General features: G+C 37.2%; 1 protein-coding gene across 2 annotated transcripts in view; it reads left to right on the forward strand.

Annotated features, from left to right (window-relative positions):
• CTNNA2 (catenin alpha 2) overlaps nt 1-20,869 on the forward strand; it is a 515,013-nt gene that overhangs the window by 84,645 nt on the left and 409,499 nt on the right. The window lies entirely within an intron of this gene.

The raw sequence follows: 20,869 nt of genomic DNA on the forward strand, positions 1-20,869 counted from the left end.
CTTCCAGTTCAAATACTGAAAACAAACAAAACCCCCAAACCCCAACAGCATTTGTTAGGCATGTGCTTTTGTATATTTTACTCCCACATCTACTTCTAAAACCTCTTTCCACCTTTCTGACGGTTTGTCAACACAGCAAATCGCATTTGGCCTAGAAATTAATGGAAAAGCAGCTCACTTAACAGGGGCCTTCAGACTTAAAAATAGACATTTTCAATAGTACATGGTTTATTTAATAAATAGTACCAAACAAGTATAATTAGTAAAACTGACATTTAATCTTCAATCCTTAATGCTAGTACTTAGGAAACACCTTTTAGTTTGTGCTCTGACATGAAAACTTGTGTGTGCAGAAAAGGTTTGCATGTTCTTTTTTTAATAGAAAACTTGAGGCCAAAAGTAGTAAGACAAAGTAAGAAATTAAGACAAAAGAGCAAAACCAGCTTGCAGTAGAATCATGTCTGAGCTGTTGAATTTGGTATTATAATGGATAAAAATAGTCTGAATGTGTTGACCTGCACTAAATGTAGGAAAGTTCATTTGCTTCTTCTACCGTTATTGTATTTTAAATGTCAAGTTGACCAAAGAAAATTATTTTGAAGAAGCCCAAGATTTACATATTGAATGGAAAAAATGCAAGATTGTAATTTTTCGATACCTACATCCTAAGCAGTATCTAAATGTTGAAGTAATTCAATCAGTCGTTACATAAGGGCTTTTACAGAATTCTGCTAACATATTATTTTGTATGTTAAGCCATTGGTAGTCCGGCAAAACAATAAGGAAAAATATGCTTGATTTTAAACTTACCGTAATTTGCCATAGTGGGATTTGCACTAGTTTAACTCAATCAACTTGTGAATAAGATGATTTATATGCACCAAGCAAATATACAGTATGGTTCTGGTTTGCTGGTGTAGCAGGATCAGCAGCTGCAAGTCGTAGACCCTGGATCACAGTGGGCCAGCACCATTGCCTAAAAAAAAAATCCCTGTTGAGGCCACAGGTGTGCTGGTTGAAGAGGAGATTCAGCAATCAGCAACAGTTCTGGCAGTGAATCTTTCAAGTACCGATGTGGCCTCAAGTACAGTTTTATAACAATCTAAAATAAACAGGGTTTGTTTAACACTAGGCTTTTATCTCTCTTGCCTTCTCTTTCAAGAAGCTCTGGTGACACCTCCAAAACATATACATTAACAATAAAGAAACCTTTTGGTTTTAGTCACAGGCTGAGCACATCACTGTCATCCTTGTGGATAATTCCCATAAATAAAATTTATGGCACTTTCGTTGATGCATAAATCTTAGTTAAACTGATGTTCAGTGATGTAGAATTATGTTGTATAGTGAGAGAACAGCAAAATCACCTTTTGTTAGCTCCTTCCAGAATGTACCTAAGTTAACTTATATATTGCATTATATAAATGTAATTCTCTTTACATTTATAAGGGAATGTTTTCTGTAACAACTCAGAAACTTGTGCTTCATTTAAAAACAGAAAAAAACCAGGGTTTTTTGTTCCTTGATAAGGATGTTCATGTAATTTTCAGTAAGTAGCAAAAGTTATCTAGAAACAGTTGCAGGAGGTGCATTCATATTTAAATGTAACTTTAATGAATTAACATGGCAAATAAAAAGAAAACAAAACAATTATATTTAATTGTATCAAAAATAGAAGTACACAAACGATACCCAGCCCAAGTATAAATAGGCTCCTTGAAACAGTAGAGTAGTACTTAGACTAATGTGCAACCTTTCAGGTGGTAGAGTGGAAGAATTTTTCTGTTTAGTTTGACTAAATGATTGTTCTTTTAATCCTTTGCTCTACTTTCACTGTGGTGCTTAAAGATTTCCACTCATAGATGCTAGTCTTAATGTTTCTATTGTAAATTTCTAGTGTCTTCTAGATTACACCACATGTAATATTTTTACAAGCTGTTACACATTCCCTGTGATAACTGCCTGAAACTTTACATATTGTACATTCAGATGATTTATTTACAAATTTTTGGTCTTTTGTGAGTCAGTCCTTTTTTTTTCTTCTTTTTTCCAGTTAGAGTTGTACATATTTCTCCTGACTATGCATTGCTTTGAAGACAGAAATTAAACTGCATCCTCAAAGACTGGTGATTTTCAACGTGTCTAGTAGTGTTTGTGAATAACTGCCATTCTTTTCTGGAGCATTCTTTTCTTTTGTTGTTAGGAACAAAAGATGGTTGTGTTTACAGTTGTGTTCTCTTCTGTAACAGTGGTGGTGGAGAATTTGGGCATTTTTAAAAGGCTTTTCTTTTTATAATTAGAGAAAAAACAGTTAAGAGGTGCTTGTTAGGAAGCTGAGTGGGGAAAAGATGTACTTTCTTTTTTGTTTTAATTTTTAGCAGTAATAGCCTACCGAGATAATTGCTGTAAAAATGTAATATGGAATTATATATTGTTGAGGATGACATCCTTGTTAAATAGCTTATTGTAAAAATACAGCCCGAAGTCCATATACTTTAATGTTAATTAATACATTTGTTCTTTAATAAAAAGCTTCTTTTCTGTGCCTTTGTGCCAGAATAAGTTGAAAACCAACTTAATGTCACTTTCTGTGTTTCAGACTTAACAGCTTCTCTTTGGCACCTGCTGTTCTGTTCTGCCAATTGCCACTTACTGCTGGGAATACATATATACACACATATATCTAGACTTATATATGTACGCTGCTTTTCTTTTAAATCTCTAAGACTTTTATTGGCTGTCACTGCCAGTTGGGGTTATTTCCCCTCAGATTTGTAATTTTCTTTCCTTCTCCACATGGTTAAATTTAATCCAAACTTATTGTTACTGCATTACTATTCAGAAAATTGATGCTGATAGTAGTAATGGTAAGGGGCAGTGTGTTAGGAAGGACTATTTCATTTGCAGCAAGAAGAGAAAACAATCTGATTTCTTTACCATGGGGGGAAAACACACACTCAAATTCAGTTATGAGGTAGGCAGACAAATGCCTAGTACTGTGGTAATTAGAACGGTTTAGGTACCATATGCTGCGGGATAATTAGACTTGTTACTCATGCTTTTGTTGAAACAATGAAAAAATTGTTGGTGTCTGCTTGACTAGATCTATCTGTGGAATGAGTGGGACAGAAGTAGCTGTTAGTTCTGTGTGTGATGCTACTGCTCTCTCTTCTTCTGACAAAAAAATCAGATCAGCAGAGGGAGTACAGAGATGGTTTCTGTCCCTGGCAATTCCTGGTCAAAAGCCAGTACTTGCTTCTAGCTTGACCAAAGGTGATGTCTGGAAAGGTTCTCTTTTACCATGTCTAGGATTCTGTTTCTGATAGGCTATTTGAATTAGCAAGTTGTAGTGCCATGGTAGGCCACCAGTGATGAAATTCTAAAATAAAATTAGATATGTTTGTGTGCCAGCATAGCATAGTACCCTTCTAATCAATGGAATATGCTCTACTAAAAATGTACCCCCCAGCCCAAATGGACGAGGTGGTTGTTCTCTACTGCAGATACACCGTATATATGACCATCAAAAGACAGCTTTGAATCTAATTTTAGCTAAAAAGTAGTAAGTTGAAAGTTCAGCCAGTTAGCATTACAAAAACCAACAGCCAGAAAAGCCTAAGAGAAAACAAAGCAAGAGACTTGCAACAGACTCCTTCAAATCTCTCACACAATTTCTTTGTAATAACTCTATGGTATTATTCTTCTATTTTTTAGGGTAGCTTTCTTTAGAGTTTTGCAGTGCAAAAGGCACACAATAGAAAGAAACTGAGTGCTTTGCCAAGGCAACAGATCTTGACTGTAGTTGAAATACAGGCTTTGCTTTCTAAGCCTGTCTACAGTGTATAGGGGATGAGCGAACTAGAAAGCAGGTCAAGAACTGGCTGGACTTCTAGACTTCAAGAGTAGTGGTCAAAGATTGATGGCCACCAATTGCCAGGGGCATTCTACAGGGCTTGGTGTCAATCTGATGTTGTTTAATGTCTGCTCATTGATTTGGGCAATGGGGTGAAATGCACCCTCAATAAATGTCCAGACAACATCAATTTGGGAGGAGGGTCGATATGCTCAAAAGCTGGGGCTGCCGTGAGGAGTATCTCAACAGGCTGAGAAAATGGGCTGACGGAAATCTAATGAAGCCCAATAAAAGCCAACACAAAGTCCTGCGGTGGGGTGGAGTAATTTGATGTCATGAGACATGCTGGGGACAGGCTGTCTGGGCACTGCTGTGCAGAAGAGGACCTGAGAGTCCTAGTGGATAACAAATCCAGAATACGAGACTGCAGAGCAACGTTGTCGTAAAGAAGGCCAAACTCATACAGAGTTGTTCTGGTGGGTTTAACATAAGCATAAACAGAGGGCAAAGGTAAGTTATTGTTCCCCCAGTAGCTGTAAGACCACATCTGCAGTACTGAGTCCTCCTTGGGGCTCATGAGTAAACAAGACATTGCTGTACTGGAACGAGTCCTTATCTTACGTTGAAGTTGACCCTGTTTTGATGTAGGGCTGGGCTAGAGACCTCGGGAGGTCCCTTCCAGCCAAAAATAACTTATGATATACATAGAACACGTGAATTTTGAATTTTAAGTTGGCAGAGGAAATTTTATACAGTGTATGAAATGTGCAGAATAAGCAGGCTAAAAAAGCACCATTCAGGGAATACTCTCTTCTGTCTTTTTTGAGTGAGAATTTATAGGTGCTTTATATTTACAATCTCTGCAATGTTTTGTTTGCTGTTTATAATGTAAGCATGACTGCGACTGAATGGTCGAGCTGTGGCTATTGATGTGTTGTGCGATTCTTTCAAGATTGCATTTCAAATTATTCAGAACTGAAACAATTGGCAAACTAAACTCTGCCTGTGTACTTGCACCTATTCTGGAGGTTGTCATCACCATGAAATGGGTGGCTGAAGGTGAAATGTGCCAGTATCTGAAAATTCATGATCAGCAATATTATGTTGTTCAAACTCTGTATTTCAAGTTGTTCTTTCTCCAAACTGGATACCTGAGTGTGTGTTTATTGGTTGCTTAAGGGTAAGAAATGGTGGGGAAATAAAAAGTGTAATAGTCTGGTTTCATCTGGTCTGTCTGAAATCATACCATTCTGTAGAGTTAAGATTTCACTTAAATAAATTTGTTTAATAAGGATTTGTTAAATTTGTTAAATAAGGATTGAAATAACATGCTAATAATATTACCTTTAACTTGTCCACATTTTGCCTTAGAGAATTTTGCACAATATTCTTGGGGAAAAAAATATCCTTATTTTCTTGGTAGTAATTTTAATTTTCTTCATTTTCTCCAGTTGTTTGTTATTGAAAAAAACCAAAACCCCAACAAACAACTCAAAGAATAAGTTAATTTCATTATTCTTAATACTATTGGAAATGGAACTCCCACAAAATCAGATATTATTCATTTTGGGGGGATTTTGATTTAATCTGTTGTATAAATAGAGTGAAGATTGTTTGCTTCTGTTTTCTGCTGTTCTTTACGGGAAAGGTTTTCATTAAGAAAAGATGTATTACTTCTTACAGAGAAACTAGAGTACTAACTCACTGCATATGTCTCAAGTATTTTAATTCCTTCATTTCCAGTACTTTACATTAACTGAAATGGAAACTCCTGGGAGTCTTTTTCCTTAGGTTTTTAGTCATGTATAAGATTGTTTTAAATGCTGTTTGGGAGAGTTCACAAACAGGGAAGTTACCCTAAGGGAGCTGGTCTTTGAGGCTCCATCAGTAGCTAACGGAGGGCACTTCTTCGGCTAGGAGAAGCCTGGGGAGATCACCCTATGATAAACGCGTCCTACCTGCCTTTATAGTTGCGTGCTATCTTAGTTCATCCAGTCAAGGATTATTTAAATCCACTTATGTTATTTTCACTAATAGAATGTCTTAGAAATTAAAAAAAAAAACCAACAACAACAAAGGAAGAGATAATATTAAAGCATCTATTCTAGGTACAATGTCTGTTAAGCTAGGAAACAAAACTTTCCCTCCCCTCAACATAAATAATCCAGAATTAATTAGAAAAAGCTGTAGAGGCTTACAAAGGAAATTGCCACACCACTCCACCCCCTGTCTTTTTTTTTTTTTTTCTCCTAGCAATTCAACTGTTGCCGGCTTTGTGATTGAGCTCCTTTGAGAATTAAATCTTAAATGAATCTGCCTTTCAGATTGTTAACAGATTTTTAAGGAGAAAAGAAGCGTCAAGAAAATGCTACGTTAAATATCAACTAAGAATTTAACTTTGTAAACCATGTGCTGTTTGTAGTGACAAGTCTCATACAGATCCAATAACACAGCACAAAGTACGGTAAGCCCAGGGGTTTCGCAAGTAGTGTTTTACTCTAGTGTGGTGTGCCCTCATGTGGTTAAAGGAAATATCTTCTCGATTGAGTCAGACACCCTTTGAATTTATTGTTTATTCTGCTAAAGAACTGGGAGAAAAAAAGACTGTTAGCCAAACAGGACATATTTTGATGCTAAGTAGATTTTTGGACTTTTTTTTTGTTGTTGTTGTTTGGTGGTTGTTGTTGTTTTAAAGCTCTCAAATGGTACTTAGAGATGAGTACAAATATGGTAACGTTTGGTTCTGATTCAACAACAGATGTGTGTAATTTGCTTATTTTGTTTTATGAGATGCTGAGGATCCACTTACCAATATTTAGGATGCAGCACCTTTGTTTCTGAGTGGTTAATACTGATATCTCTAAGTATGGAAATGGAGACTTGTTTGTTGATTTTCTCCCACATAATATATAATACCAGTAGTCTTTTACCTTTGATACTATTTGAATACTAAAAGAATTAATTTTGTCATGCTAACACCTAGCTAGCTACTCAATATATTTCACATCATGCTTGTTATGTGTTTATAAGCTTGACTATTCATTCTGTACTCAGTTTTGGAAGGAATTAGAATTATGTATGGTTTATTATTTTTTTTTTAATTTCTCATAATTAATGTAGGTTGCAAGCAGCTTGTCTGGGGGGCTTCATATCCTTACAGCCAATTGCATGCAAAATATCTTTTCTTGTACTTAGAAAAGTAGTATAAAAAAGTTTTGCCCCAAATTAAAAATTAGTAAAATCTGAGAAACCCAGGAAAACACACTTATGGCATCAGTGACATTTACTGTTATAAGTAACAAGGAAAACAACAGATGTCAGCAGGGGGGCTGCACTTGTAATAACATTAACTGTGTGAAGTTAAATAAAGTTACTGAATGCAAAAAAAATGCTTCATCCTCAATTACTGCTCAGATGTTGCTAAGACTATTGGACAGAGCACTGGAAGTTAACATTTCTGTCTTCTTGGAGGTCACTGCTGCTTAACGTGTATTTAATGATTATCAGGTAGACTATAGCTTTCTGATTATTTTTAGCTGAGGTAAGATAAACCTCACATTTTGCTGTTTAAGGGAATATTTTTTGAACTGTAGCCTGTTAGCCATGGCTAGGTTGCATGGAGATGATTGTTTAGGGCCAACTAATTTGACTTTACTGGTTTTAACTTGTTAAGTTCCCACACAGATATGTGATGTCACTACGACAAGGGTGAGCAGAAGGAAGAGGGTCACAGGATCACAAGCAGGAATGACTGTCATCTCCAAATGTTGCTCCAATTAAAATTCAATCTATTGCTATATAAAACCCATAAGCAACCTTGATTTAGAGCTTTGGAAGACTCGAAGGTATGGAGATGGCAAGTGCTTTGGGGCACCCAGATCCTGGAGTGTAATTCATAAACCAAAGTTAAATGATTAGGTGTGGCTGGTTCTGTTAGGTGGTTGAGAGCCAATGAAAAGAGAGCAGCCGAGGAAGAAGCGGAGAGAGGAGAAGAGAGAACACAGGCCTTGGATGAGGCGAGACGAAGAGAAGGCAGCAGAGGGACTGGCATGAAGAGTGTGCTGGTATGAGATGGTGAAAGACCTTGTTGCAGCCTGATAGTCTGGAGAGTGCTGTGACAGTTGGTGCCCCGTGTGAGGCCCTTCGATTATGAGACTGTGTGTAATGAGTGGTGACAGTGGTGATGGCTGTGCTGGGGGATGTTTGAAGTTTTGAACAGTGACGGTGGTGCCCAATGCAGTGGAGACAGGTGGGTATAGCCTGCGATCCAGATCATGTTGAGATAGGCGGAAAGAGCCTGGGGATCTGGATCAGACACTGGTAAAGGTGAGCTGTTGGGATCAAAGAGAAGGAAGCCCAACTGCCGTGGAGTTTAGAGACTGAGGGTAACAGGCGATAGCAGCAGAGTACGTGGCCAGACATGGCAGCAGCCTGCAGCAGTGGCGGGTCCAGAGCAGTTCCGGCCAGACAGCGGTGATGGCTGTGCCGGGGGAAGGCGTGGGAGCAGCGCAGTACCATGAGCAGCTCCGGCCGTTGCTGCTGCTGCTCGGGCTGCTGGTATTCTTGCTGGCATTTATATGCTTGTTGAAGGTGTCTCCAGTTGAAGAAGAAATGGGAGACCACAAAGATGTTAAGAATTTTTTCGGGACACAGAATGATGTGTTAGTGCTGTATTCTAGATCTGCTGCTGCTGCAAGCTCACTCAGGTTACTGTCCAGTGTGACCCAAGAGGTGAAAGGACAGGGTACTACAAGTTCATCAGAACCACCCTCTGAAGAAATCAAAATCCCAGATGCTAATAAAGCAGATAAGAAGAAAGGTGATCAACCTGCAGAAGATGAAAAACCCAAGATAAAAGTGAAGAAGGAATATGAGTCTGAGTTCAGGGACAAGTTGTCCGAATTGTATGAAAAGTTTATTTGTAAAAAATTTGTGATGGTTGGTAAAAACATGAAGTATGAAATGTTACAAAGAAAAAGAAAAAAAAGAAAAAAGGGGATTTGTAGAGGAGTTATAGAGGACTATATGAAAAACTTATTTGTAAAAAGGTTGTAATGATTGCTAAAAACATAAAAAAGAAAAAAAAAAAAAGGAGGAAGTGCAGTGGAATAAAGCTGGGTTAATTATCATTGATAATATACAGCTGTGGGTTGGCTTCAGGGGCGGTGGATTGGTTGATGTAGATAAGGTGCAGGTGTGGCTGGTTAAGTGGTTGAGAGCAAATGAAGAAAGAGCAGCCGAGGAGGAAGCAGAGAGAACACAGGCTCTGGATGAGGCAAGATGAGGAGAAGGCAGCAGAGGGACTGGTGAAGAGTATGTTGGTATGAGATGGTGAAAGACCTTGTTGCAGCTTGATGGTTTGGAGAGTGCTGCACCAGTCAGGCTCCCTGTTCAACACTTGGTGAAGAGAGATGTTTAGGAGTGAGATTAGGAAGATGACAAGTGGGAGAGATGCCAATGAAAATGGACTTTTTGAAATTCCATCACTTTCTGGAACTTACACGCTCAACTCGGAGCCCACAAAAGGGAGTTTATGTCATATGGTGATTAATTGAGAGCAAGTCTGGTTGAAGTTAGATAAGTCCTCCTTCATGGTGAAAGAATGGCTCATTCTTCTCTTTTCAAACCCAACCACGCTAGTGTTGCAGCCCATCTTCTTATAGAATGTTTTGGATGTTAAGGTGTTCACCCAGGAAGGAAGAAGACTTGGTTCCCTTCTCTCCTGAGCCTGAGGTACTTCAAACCCATATTTCTTACCCCCAAGATGATGCTGTACCCACCAGTTCCTAGCCCGGTCTCTAAGCTACGTAAGGTAATGATCCTGCTAAAATTGGGCCATGGTGTGGGGAAAAATTCTTGTTTGCTCATCCAACTCAGTATAGGTATCGGCTATTCTTATCCGTGATGAAGAAATAGATGACAGAAAATGCATGCCTATCACTAATCATGAGTCTCAGTCTTTGAAATGGTACAACCTAACTTGCTTGTGTAACCTAAAAAACTGAAATAATGGGGATCTGTGGATTTCGTACTTTCTTGATGGGGAGCAAGCCCTGTTGTGCAGTTAGAAGAACCACAGCGAATTTGAAATAGAGAGGAACATCTTAAAATTTGACTTTTATATTTTATTTACCTTAGAGGCATTGAGCAGATTTTTTAGGAATTGGATTAAGCCAATAGTTTGTTTGAAGACTCTTTTCTCAAAGTGATAGTAACCTATTGTGTACTCACTCTAATTAAACACCTGCTTAAGCTTCCTAGCTTGGCAAAAGCCAGAATTACTGAAATTCCTAACGGCACAGAAACAGGGAGGGTATCTTGTAATTAATGTTGCTGTTTGTACTGCAAGTTCATTGTGATGGTCTTGGTCCCAGTGGTTACCAGTTGACGAGTGCCCACACCGCAGCACCACCATCAGTGACACTAACCGGTATTCTTCTTGTCAGGCTTTCACAGAGGTTGAATGAGCTGTAGCAACTGAACAACTGCTTCTGTGTCTTTAGGGCTTTTCCTGGGGTCCCAGTCGAGACAAATTGTTTGGGTGGTGTGGGGAACCTTGACTCACATATATGAGCAAGTGGATCCATTGGAGCCCAAGGAATACGAACCTACTCTCTTTCATGAGTGGAATATTAAAGTAATTTTTTTTTTTTTTCTGTCTACAAGGTAACTCCTTTTATGATGGAGTTATAAGAAAAGAAGCTGGAATTCATATTGGCCTTATAAATAGCATCACAGTAGTTTAGTGCCAATTAACAGTAGAACTTGGTCACAAAAGGAGAATTGAAACACTGTTGTTCCTAATTTATTACAAATTAGAGGTGAAATATATTAGAGGAGACATTTTGTTAGCTTAACTTATATTGATTATTGTTTCAGTTGTGGGAGAGTCAGTGAAAACTTATTGCAGGTTTGTATGACTGTTGTATAAAAGATAATTTTCCAGCAAGATTTGTAGGAGGAAAATAAGCATGATGGGCAGAGTTTATTGGGTTTTTTTTCTTATTATTGTCAACAGAACAAGTAGTAGGAAATTCCATAGACCATACTTGCTGAAGAACTTGAAAATACTTGCTGATGAACTTTAAAAGTGCCTTATATAATATTCATTCACATTGGCTAGCATATATCAGCCTCTTCCCATGGTGTGAACACTGATAAGAAGAATATAAATTAACAGTAGCGGTGTTGCTATCTCTAAATTACGTCCTAAAGGTACATCATGTAGACAGAATAGAAATATGCAGACTTGTTCAGAAATTTGTATTTGGCAGTGGAAACATGAATGAGAACAGTTAGCTGTCCTCAAGTTAGATTGGATTAAAATATACTGGCTCTAATCAGTGTTGCCCAAGTTATCTGCGTACTTTACATCCAAAAGTTAGCTATGTCATTGGCATTTTTTAACATCCTAGCTAATAACTTATACATTACAGAAAATAGTCTGCTTACTAATGGATTCTTCTAACCAGTAGGTGTTTACTAACACTGAAAGGAACTGGAAGGAGTACAAAAAGACTTGGTTAAAACACTGGAAATTGTTGTAGATATGAAAGTTATATTTGTCAAATATCTATAGATTATAGGAGAAGAATTGCAGTTTTATGACTTAGGTAGACAGCTGGTGCTAATTGTGCAGAGATAATTACAAGAGTTAATTATGTAAGCTGTTATGATTTATGGGCTAGTGACAGTGAGTGGCACATTTCTTAAGTTGACAGAGAAGATTGAAGAATGGTAATTATGAAAAAAAGAAGTTATATTAAGGACTGAATCATGCTCAGAGCAGCTGTGTTCACAATTACATTGGTGTAATAAGGAAAAAAAGTTTTACGCGTAGTACTAGAGGATAAGCACAAATATGGAAAAAAAAACAAGTTAGCTGCTTCTATGTTTTGTATGTGAATGGAGAAGTAGTTGTTGCAAGTATTTTCTATGATATTTTGCTGAATCTTGTAGTTGGATTAAGATTACTTAATGAGCAGTACTTCTGAGAGCCATATCATAAAGTAACTATTTTGTGCAGGGTTGGGAATAAAGCAAAGTCCCATGTGTTTTTCCTCTGGTTTTGGATGGTCAAAGTCAAGAAGGTCACAGACAGTATTCAGGTCTGTTCTCTACTTCATTTTGAGCAAGGAATTGAATCTGATCTGCCATGCCATTGCTTTAACCCATAACACAATCTGTTTCTCTCTAAAAGAATTTTGAAAAGTCTCTGTTTCTTCCTGCTGCAAAAAGAAAGAAAAAAAGGAAATGTAACCCTGAGACAGTTTGGAAAATGAAATTCTTGTTTTTCAGAGAGTTGTGGTGATTTATTTCTTTGAGCAAACAAACTTCTTTCGGAAACAGAGGATTTTGAAAAACAACGCTCAAGGGGATACCATTATTATAACCAGTGAGGCAGTAAGATAGTGCATTCGAGTGGAAGGTAGCCTTATATCTAGAAGCAAAAGGGCCCTTGCACTAAAATGTCAGGGCTGTTTTTTTTCAGGTCATTGAGTGTTTCTAGCAGCTTGGTGATATATGAGTGTATGAGAAGAGAAGAATAACTTTGTAGCTGTTCACTTTCAAGAAATGCCACTGGGAAGAACAAGTAATACTTACTTGAAAATAGAAGGGACATAGGGGAGAATAATGACATTTTTTTTGCAAATAACTAATGATCCTTCAGAGAAAACTTTTTACATTTATTTCACCCTGGCACAACCAAACCAAAGTATTTGTACAAATGGGAATGATTTTCGTAATGTAGATGTTGGCATAGCCATAATTGATCTACCTGCTTTGGTTTATTAAAAAAAAAAAGTAAACAGATAAATGCTGTCTACCCTCTGAAAAACTCCAACAGCCTCTGCCATTGATATTTAAAAATCATAGATTCACAGAATCATAGAACGATTTGAGTTGGAAGAGGTCATCTGGTCCAGTCTCCCTGCCATGTGCTGGGACATCTTCCACTAAGATTGGTTTGCTCAGAGCCCCATCCAGCCTGATGTTCAATATATCCAATGATGGGATATCCACAACTTCTCTGGGCAACCTGTGCCAGTGCCTTGCCACCCTCACAGTAAAGAATTTCTTCCTAAGATCTAATTTAAATCTTCCCTCTTTCAGTTCAAAACCATGACCCCTTCTGATGCCAAAATGGCACAGAGTAACTGCTCAGAGACAAATTTTGTCTTTAAGCAGCAAAGGTATTTATTTTGTACAACATTGGAGAGCTAGCCGATTAGTATCGGACAAACTAGCTCTGAAGTTTTTAGTGAAAAGTTAGGTATTTCATACAGTTTTCATGAGAGGTTACAACATCTTTACATACATATTCATTTGATTTTGACACCCAGTCATTCCATTCATAATAGGTGTGACCTAGGTGGAATAAACCTTTCAATTTTCGTTGTTCAGCGATTTCCTGACTTGATGGTCTGCTTATCTCCTTCAGGTGCCCACCTTATCTTTTCTAATTATTCAGAGTACATTCCTTTCTCAATATCACCCAGAGCATTGCACCAAACTCATCCTGACTTAGCTTTTTAAGACCATGTTCTGTTTCACTTCTCCTGTCACAACAGGCCCTATTAAAAAGCCCATCCCCATCTTTCTTACAAGGCCCCATTAATTACTGAAAGGCCACAATATGGTCTTCCTGGAGCCTTCTCCTCTCCAGGCTGAGTAACCCCAACTTTCTCAGCCTTTCCTCATAGCAGAGGTGTTCCATCCCTCTGATCATTTTTGTGGCCTCCTCTGGACCTGCTCCAACAGGACCACGTCTGTCTTGTGCCAGGTACCCCAGAGCTGGATGCAGTACTGCAGGGGGGTCTCACAGGAGGGGAGTAGAATCTCCTCCCTTGACCTGGTGGCTGCACTTAGGAAGCAACTCAGAATACGATTGGCTTTCTAGGTTGTAAGCGCACATTGCTGGCTCATATCTAATTTTTTACCCACCAATATCCCCAAGCCCTCGTCTAGAGGATTGCTCTTAATCCTTTCGTCACACAGGCTGTACTGAAAAAAGGTGAGTGATCAGTGAGAAACTGCCAGTATTAGTATAATAGTAATAATAATAATAACAATAACAATAATAACAATAATAATAATGTTTTCCTCAAAAATTGTCAGTATGAGTATATTTTGTAACGAGGTTATAGAAAATCTTGAGTAACTAATGTAATTCAAGGAAATACTGAGGAAAGAGAAGGGTAAGGTATTACAATTCCTAAACTTTTGTCCCATGATTTCAGAAATCCGTAGGGAAGACAGTTTAATTCACAGAGCCAGGAATGTTCTTCTATGAGCTGTAGCTGCTGACTGGGGATTAATTTGATGAGTATGTGATCTAGCTCTATTGCCTTTCGCTTCTGGCATCCCTTCCTACACATGACCTTTTCAACAGGGAAATCCATGCTAATAGAATTTTCTGCTTTTAGCAAAGACATCCTCACCTTTCTTTTGTGCTGCTGCAGCTGTGTAAGGAAGACTTAATTCAGGATGGGACTGAACTATTAATTAGTGAAGGTCTGTTTTTCCAACAGAGATCTGTGCTAGAACTGTGTGAAGCTTCTTTAATAAAATAAGAGAGCAAGGTTCCCTAGTGTGATCACAAAGCCAGGATCATTATAGGGCTGCCAAATTAGCTTATGTTAATTATCAAGTGATATATTTGATAATTGTACAGAATTTTAGGTGAGGTCTGCATTAATTAGTAACAGAAGCTGATAGAGACGTTCTTTCCTTTGTACCAGTATAGGTGGGATAAGAGATTTAAAATAAACCAGTTGGCTTTAAAGCCCTGCCAGAAAAATGAGCTAAGTTCTTGTCCTGTCTTTTTGTCTTCTCCCTGCTCCCCCCCCCACCCGAACACAAATGTATAAAATCTTCTGGGCAGACAGTTCTGAAAAACTCAAGCATAGTATTATTAAGATAACAGGATATTATTTTTTTTCTTTTTATGGTGCAATTTATCTTAGGTTATAGGTTCATATATGGCTTTTAAAAAGGGAAAAGTAGCTAATATGCCATGATTTTTTTCTGTCACTGGTATACGAAGTCTTTCTCCTCCCTTCCCCTCTCCCAATATGACTGACTTCTCTGAATGGTACTTCTAATTTTGGAAGAGACTGATTTCTTAGCATTTCAAGCTGGAAATTTCATATAATTCAAAAGAAGCTGACACAAGGTGGGCAAAATTGTAAGATTCAAGTTTTTGTGAGTGATTTTCTTCCTGGTAGGGTGTGTATTATGTAGAATCCGACCTGTCAGTGCAAAGGCTGGAATCCAGAATTGCCCTTTCCCAAATGAATTTCTTGACCCCACACTGAGAATGATTTCTCCCATTGTTTATGGCCTTTTAGTCAGGTGAGTCTTCTATCTCTTGCTGCATGATGGTACAACTTTGTTTAGAGCAAAGAAAACCCCAGCATTCCAGTTAGCGTACCGTTCGTGATTACAGTACTTCCTTGGGAAATGGGAGATCTCCTCTGCAACAGGAGGGTCCAAAATTCTACTTCCCTTTGCATTTTTTATTAGGCCATCATATTGAATTTTACAGAATATTTTTGGGAACCTCGAATAAAATCTGCTTTATGAATGAAAATTATTGTACTTGTACAAATTGTTGAATGAGTTTTTCCTTATAACCAGTTTGAAGCTCTCTTGTTCCAACTTGTGCCTGACTTTCTTGTATTGGAGGCCGCAAAACTGGACACGATATTCAAGGTGTGCCAGGGCAACTGTAACTTGATAAGACCGTACTCTGTACCCCTAATATGGAGATTAAGTTATCTAAAAATAAGTGCAGAAGAACACAAACATATTAGAAAATTCTTTAAGCAGTACAGTAAGTCCATGACAGTTTTCTTTGACTCAATGCATAAGGAAGGTGACAATGAAGGTTCATAGAAGCTGCTTAGTTTTCTAGGTGTAGCAGTAATGATTACAGTTGGGATTTCTGTCTTGTGGTACAAGATGAGGAAATTTCTTCATGTTCTTTGGAAAATATTTAAATTTTGGAACAAATGTATGCGCTCTTTGTGTCTGCTCTCAGTGGTTTCTTTACTATGTGTCACTTAAGCAGCCAGAGACTTTCTCATTCATTCAGAGATTGTACTGCAAATGCAGTTTCTGGCACTTGAAGTTTTTGCTTTGCTCATAAATTCACATTATTTCATTTAGATATGCTGATTACATTTTAAAGCTGTATGTTGGGAACAGTCCATGTTGGGTCATATAATTGTGTTTAAGTTTACTCCTTCCTGTACTTGCAGAGATTGATAAATTCAGAATGTGGAGGTTTTTTGGAAGGACATGTATTTACATGTATAAATTATTACATGTGCCAGAGATTTCAATTTACACTTTTGTTAAAATTAGCTGAAGATGCATACATTATGTTAAATTGGGGTGAAAGTGTGTTTTCTTTTTCTTAAGAAAACTAACCTCTATTTGCTTCTAGAGCTGTAAATGAGACTGTCTCTGAAATGGATGAATAGTGTTACTTTGATCAAATTACTTTGGAACCCCGATTCAGCAAAATAATCAGTTTTATCTATTAAGTTCATTTAAGTGTATGTGATACTGAATAATTTTCCAAGCAGATTGAAGTGCTTGGAATGGAGAAATAAAATTAAGTGATAGATAGGAGATGTGATTTGTACAAGGTCAGACTTTAGTGACAGTGATGGGACTGGAATAGATGTCGTCTCTCTGCTGTCTTCATCCACAGGCCATGTTACAGCAGGAGATGTTATGATGTTTCAGTGGTACATACTGAAGATTATATTTCTTTTCCTTTTCTTTGTAGTTTCTATTAAGAAATATGTATTTGTTAACCTACACCAGCCTTTTCTTTGATCTTAGTGTCTTTTCTTTTTCCCTTTTTTTTTTTTTTAAATCCTAGGAAATTTGTTTTCATAGAAAAAACAATTTAGGTCTATCTTAAAGTTCCAAACATTTAAGTGTTGGTTTTTTTTTTTTTGTAAATAGTAATATGAAAAATATAACTGTTCCTGCTGATGGTTTCTTAACGTAGAGCATAAAAGAAAAATAAAATTGTCCAGTCACCAGCCTTCTGAATTATTAAAGTAGGTTCTGTGAAAAAAATCAGGAACTACACTGTGTCTGTTTGCTTTTAAATCTCTTTCAAATATTTAGAAACTAAAAAGCAGGCTACTGGGGTTTCATATAAGCCCATGAATATTTCTATTCAGATAGAAGAAGTGTCCCGAATATGGCCTAATTATTGCACTAATTTCTGATTGAAATATTAAATTGGAAAGAGCTACATGACAGAAAAAAAAATCAAAAATTGAGAAGTAACCAACATAGTTATAAGGGGCATGCATTCGTTTTCTTCTTATTGTATTCAATGGCATTTAAATATATATAAAACTGATCTGAGTCCAATTAGACTCAAGATTTGGCCTTCATATTTTTGTGAATGATCTTACCTGTGTGTGCCAGTTGACCTCTTTGTTAGCAAAATAAAATAAAATAAAATTTCCTAGCATCTCTAATGCTGCTGTTCAGATAGCAGTGAGATGTTGCTGTTAAAGTATTTTATGTCTGTAGATCTCCACTGTTTAAAATTCATAAGCCTTTGCTTCAGTGTTACAAATCATTGAGCTACACTGGCAAAGAATGTCTCTAGCTCCCTTTTGTGAACTTCTGCTCTCTTGGTAACACGTATTATGTGATTTCATGTTTATACTTGAGTCTGAGCTTTTGATATGCTAGAGGCATTTTTATGGTAAGTGTGTTTGTTTTTTTTTTTTTAATGTTAGAAAAAAAACAGCAGCAAAATTTATGAGATACGGGCAGACTTTTTAGTAGGGCCTGTAGTTGATAGGGCAAGGGGGAATGGTTTTAAACTACCAGAGGGTAGGTTTAGATTAGATATCAGGAGGAAATTCTTCCCTGTGAGGGTGGAGAGGTGTTGACACAGGCTGCCCAGAGCAGCTGTGGATGCCCCATCCCTGGCAGTGTCCAAGCCCAGGCTGGACGGGGCTTGGAGCAACCTGGGCTGGTGGGAGGTGTCCCTGCCCGTGGCAGGGGGTTGGAACTGGATGCTCTTTAAGGTCCCTTCCAACCCAAACCATGCTGTGATTCTATCTATGAATTGGGATCAAGAACACATCAGTGTTTCCTTTTTAAACAGATTATTTACTTTGGGAATGCTGTTTTCTATATGTCTGTTAGAAGAAGTGGTAGGAAAAGTCTCTGTCTTCTGGGGCAATTAAGAATTTCTTATGTAATGTGCTACTCAGGACTCGTAACACCCCAATGTGTTAACAAAAATTCTATGCCAGAGCTCGTTCCTCTTCATCTTTGCACATGTACATGTGCTCTACACGGACTTTGCCACAGAGATTCTTTACTGAGGGTGTTGAGCACTGATAGACACCTTTAAGTGATTTTTCTGTATTTCTGCATATTAGTCAGCATAAGACAAAGCAATTGTCCTATGTTAAAAAAGCAATAAATAAAATGTTATTAAATACTTTATAATTATATCCATATATTTGGGGAAGTTCTGATAAACTTTTCCTACTGTTTTATGGTGGTTTGGAATTGTTTGCGGTTCTGTAGGTAATTAGATACCAATGTGTTTAAAGCTGAAAAAAATATTTGCTATGAGCATAGTTTCTTTAAAAACAAGCCGTGCTCACATTCTTCCTCTCCCCAAGAAGGGTTGGTTTTTGAAAATGCTACGGATAGTTTTTGTTTCTCTTGTAAAAGTATCCTATTAAGTTCTTTTGAAAATTCCTTAGTTTTATTATAGGTGTGGAGGAAAAAAGCTCCCAATATATGGATAGAAATAGACCCATATTTATTTCTCATTTCCTGATGTAATTGCACCTGTGATGTGCCCTTGCAGTCACCTCAGAGGCTGCGGCCTGTTTCTTAACTGCTCCCTTCTTGGGAATTCAGCAAACCACTGCCTATAGTCTGGGTTACAGACACCTGCAGTTCACTCTGTGTAAGAAAATCTGAATTTTGTCTTTGTCCTTATGCTTTATTGGAATAAAACCGAACAGTGATAACTGATGACAAGCCAGCTCCCGTTAAACAAAACTCACATAATTAATACCTGTTCAAGTAATATTACATTCTTACTGTTCAAGAAATGGATTCTTTTGCAGGATTCCTCATACTTAGCAGTTTTAGGAGGAAGGCCTCTCTTGTCACTCAAGACAGTGTAAATTAAATCAGGATATATATTTCTCTAAATACACTTACTTAAAATTGCCTGGAGATAACTGTGTTATAAGGGCTGTATGTAAAATGGTTTGCTGCTTCTGCTGCTTCTACCATTAATGTACTAGTAAATCCAGCATATAGAAACATTTCGTTAAAGAACACACACACTCTATATCCCTCTATAAACAGGTGTGTATATATATATATAAAATACATATTTATATATACAACCAAAATATTTTTAAGGGTATAATGGTAATAAAAGATTTATTCAGGTTTTATTCACTTAATTTAGCAATAGAATATCTGTTGTCTTGTTCTCAATCTGATTTTCTAGGTTTCCTTCCTTGTCAGTGATGTCTTATTGACTGTCTATCTCTAGGGACAAATTTATGGTGTTCTACGACAGCTGTGGTCACTATTCCCATTCATTGACTGCATTAATTCAGTACTTCCAAATGATCTCACAAGAGATATGTAATTTTTAAATGGGTAAAGTTAGGTGAAAAGTACCCCACCTCATAGCTGAATTGTGCACAGAAGCAGAAGACTTAGAATTCTGTAAGAGTGATTTTGATGATATTTAATATGAAACTAAAATCTTAGGGGGACTAAAAGAAGTCTGCAATAGAAGTAATTTCTGTGTCTTCACAGGACTTGAGCAGCACTTCTGCCAGCTACAACTTATGTGTGTATGAGAGATTTCCAGTGGTTTTTTTAGCTGTTGACTGCTCCACCTACATAATAGAGAACTATGAAATAATCTGATCTAACTTAATTTACTGACCACCTTTTCTTTACTTCAGATCTTTTTCTTCTCTATACCCTCTGAACCATGCTGGCAGTCTAGTTCTAATTTGTTCAATATGTCCAAATAATTAAGATCAATTTCTGACATTATCATCTTCATCTTCATGTCTTCTATGTGAATTTCAGCATATGCTTAAACAATTTTATTGCTGCTGTATGTGAATGCTTTTCTTAGTCATCCTTATGATGTACTGTACAAATCCATTCCATCTGCTAAACCTGAGTATAGATTACAGAGGTAGCCTTGTTTGCTTATTTATGACATTCTAAAATCCTTAAATAGACAATGATCAACTACAAAAGGATCTTTAAGAAATTTCATGAAGAATAATTTCAAGGGAAAACTAATTAAAAATGTTATTTCTAGATATAAATAGTGGAAAAAAACCCCAAACTGATGATGGAAGAATCTTACCTTCTTATAACCAGGCAGAATCCTTTCTGAAAGAAGGCTCTGGAATACATTTGTTTTCACCTAATACATCCATGCATCCAAGCATATGGTGTTTTCAAGCCCTAATAATCCTTTTTTTTTCCTTTTTTTTATTTTTCCTTCTCCCATAGTCTATAGTTTTTAGATGTGATTTGAAAAAAGTAGTGCAGAGATGACAAAAGCCTTTATTACAAATATATTTATTTTCTTACAGTAAATTTCTGTCTTTGCACACCAATAACTCACTTCAACTGCCCTGGTTTGTATCCTGGATAGTGCGCATTGTGTCCCACAGCATTATGGATCCATTGCTGGTTTTTTATACACTGAACACCTGATTTAACATCTGGTTCAGTATTCCTTTTTTACAGAAAGGCAGCCTTTTACTGATGGAGTGATATAACGTTTTTTTGGTCCAGCTAAAAGCTGTGGTGTACACTGTGCTGTGTTGTTCAGCATCCTGCTTGAAGTTTGTAATCAGTTTATTGACAGCTCAATAAGGAATTCCTTTAGGAGATTCTACAGACATAGAAGCGGATTTTCTTTCTTTTTGGATGCTGTGGACAAAGTGGGATCAT

Source organism: Falco cherrug, chromosome 1 (assembly GCF_023634085.1).
Source record: "Falco cherrug isolate bFalChe1 chromosome 1, bFalChe1.pri, whole genome shotgun sequence".
In the NCBI taxonomy this organism is placed as follows: domain Eukaryota; kingdom Metazoa; phylum Chordata; class Aves; order Falconiformes; family Falconidae; genus Falco; species Falco cherrug.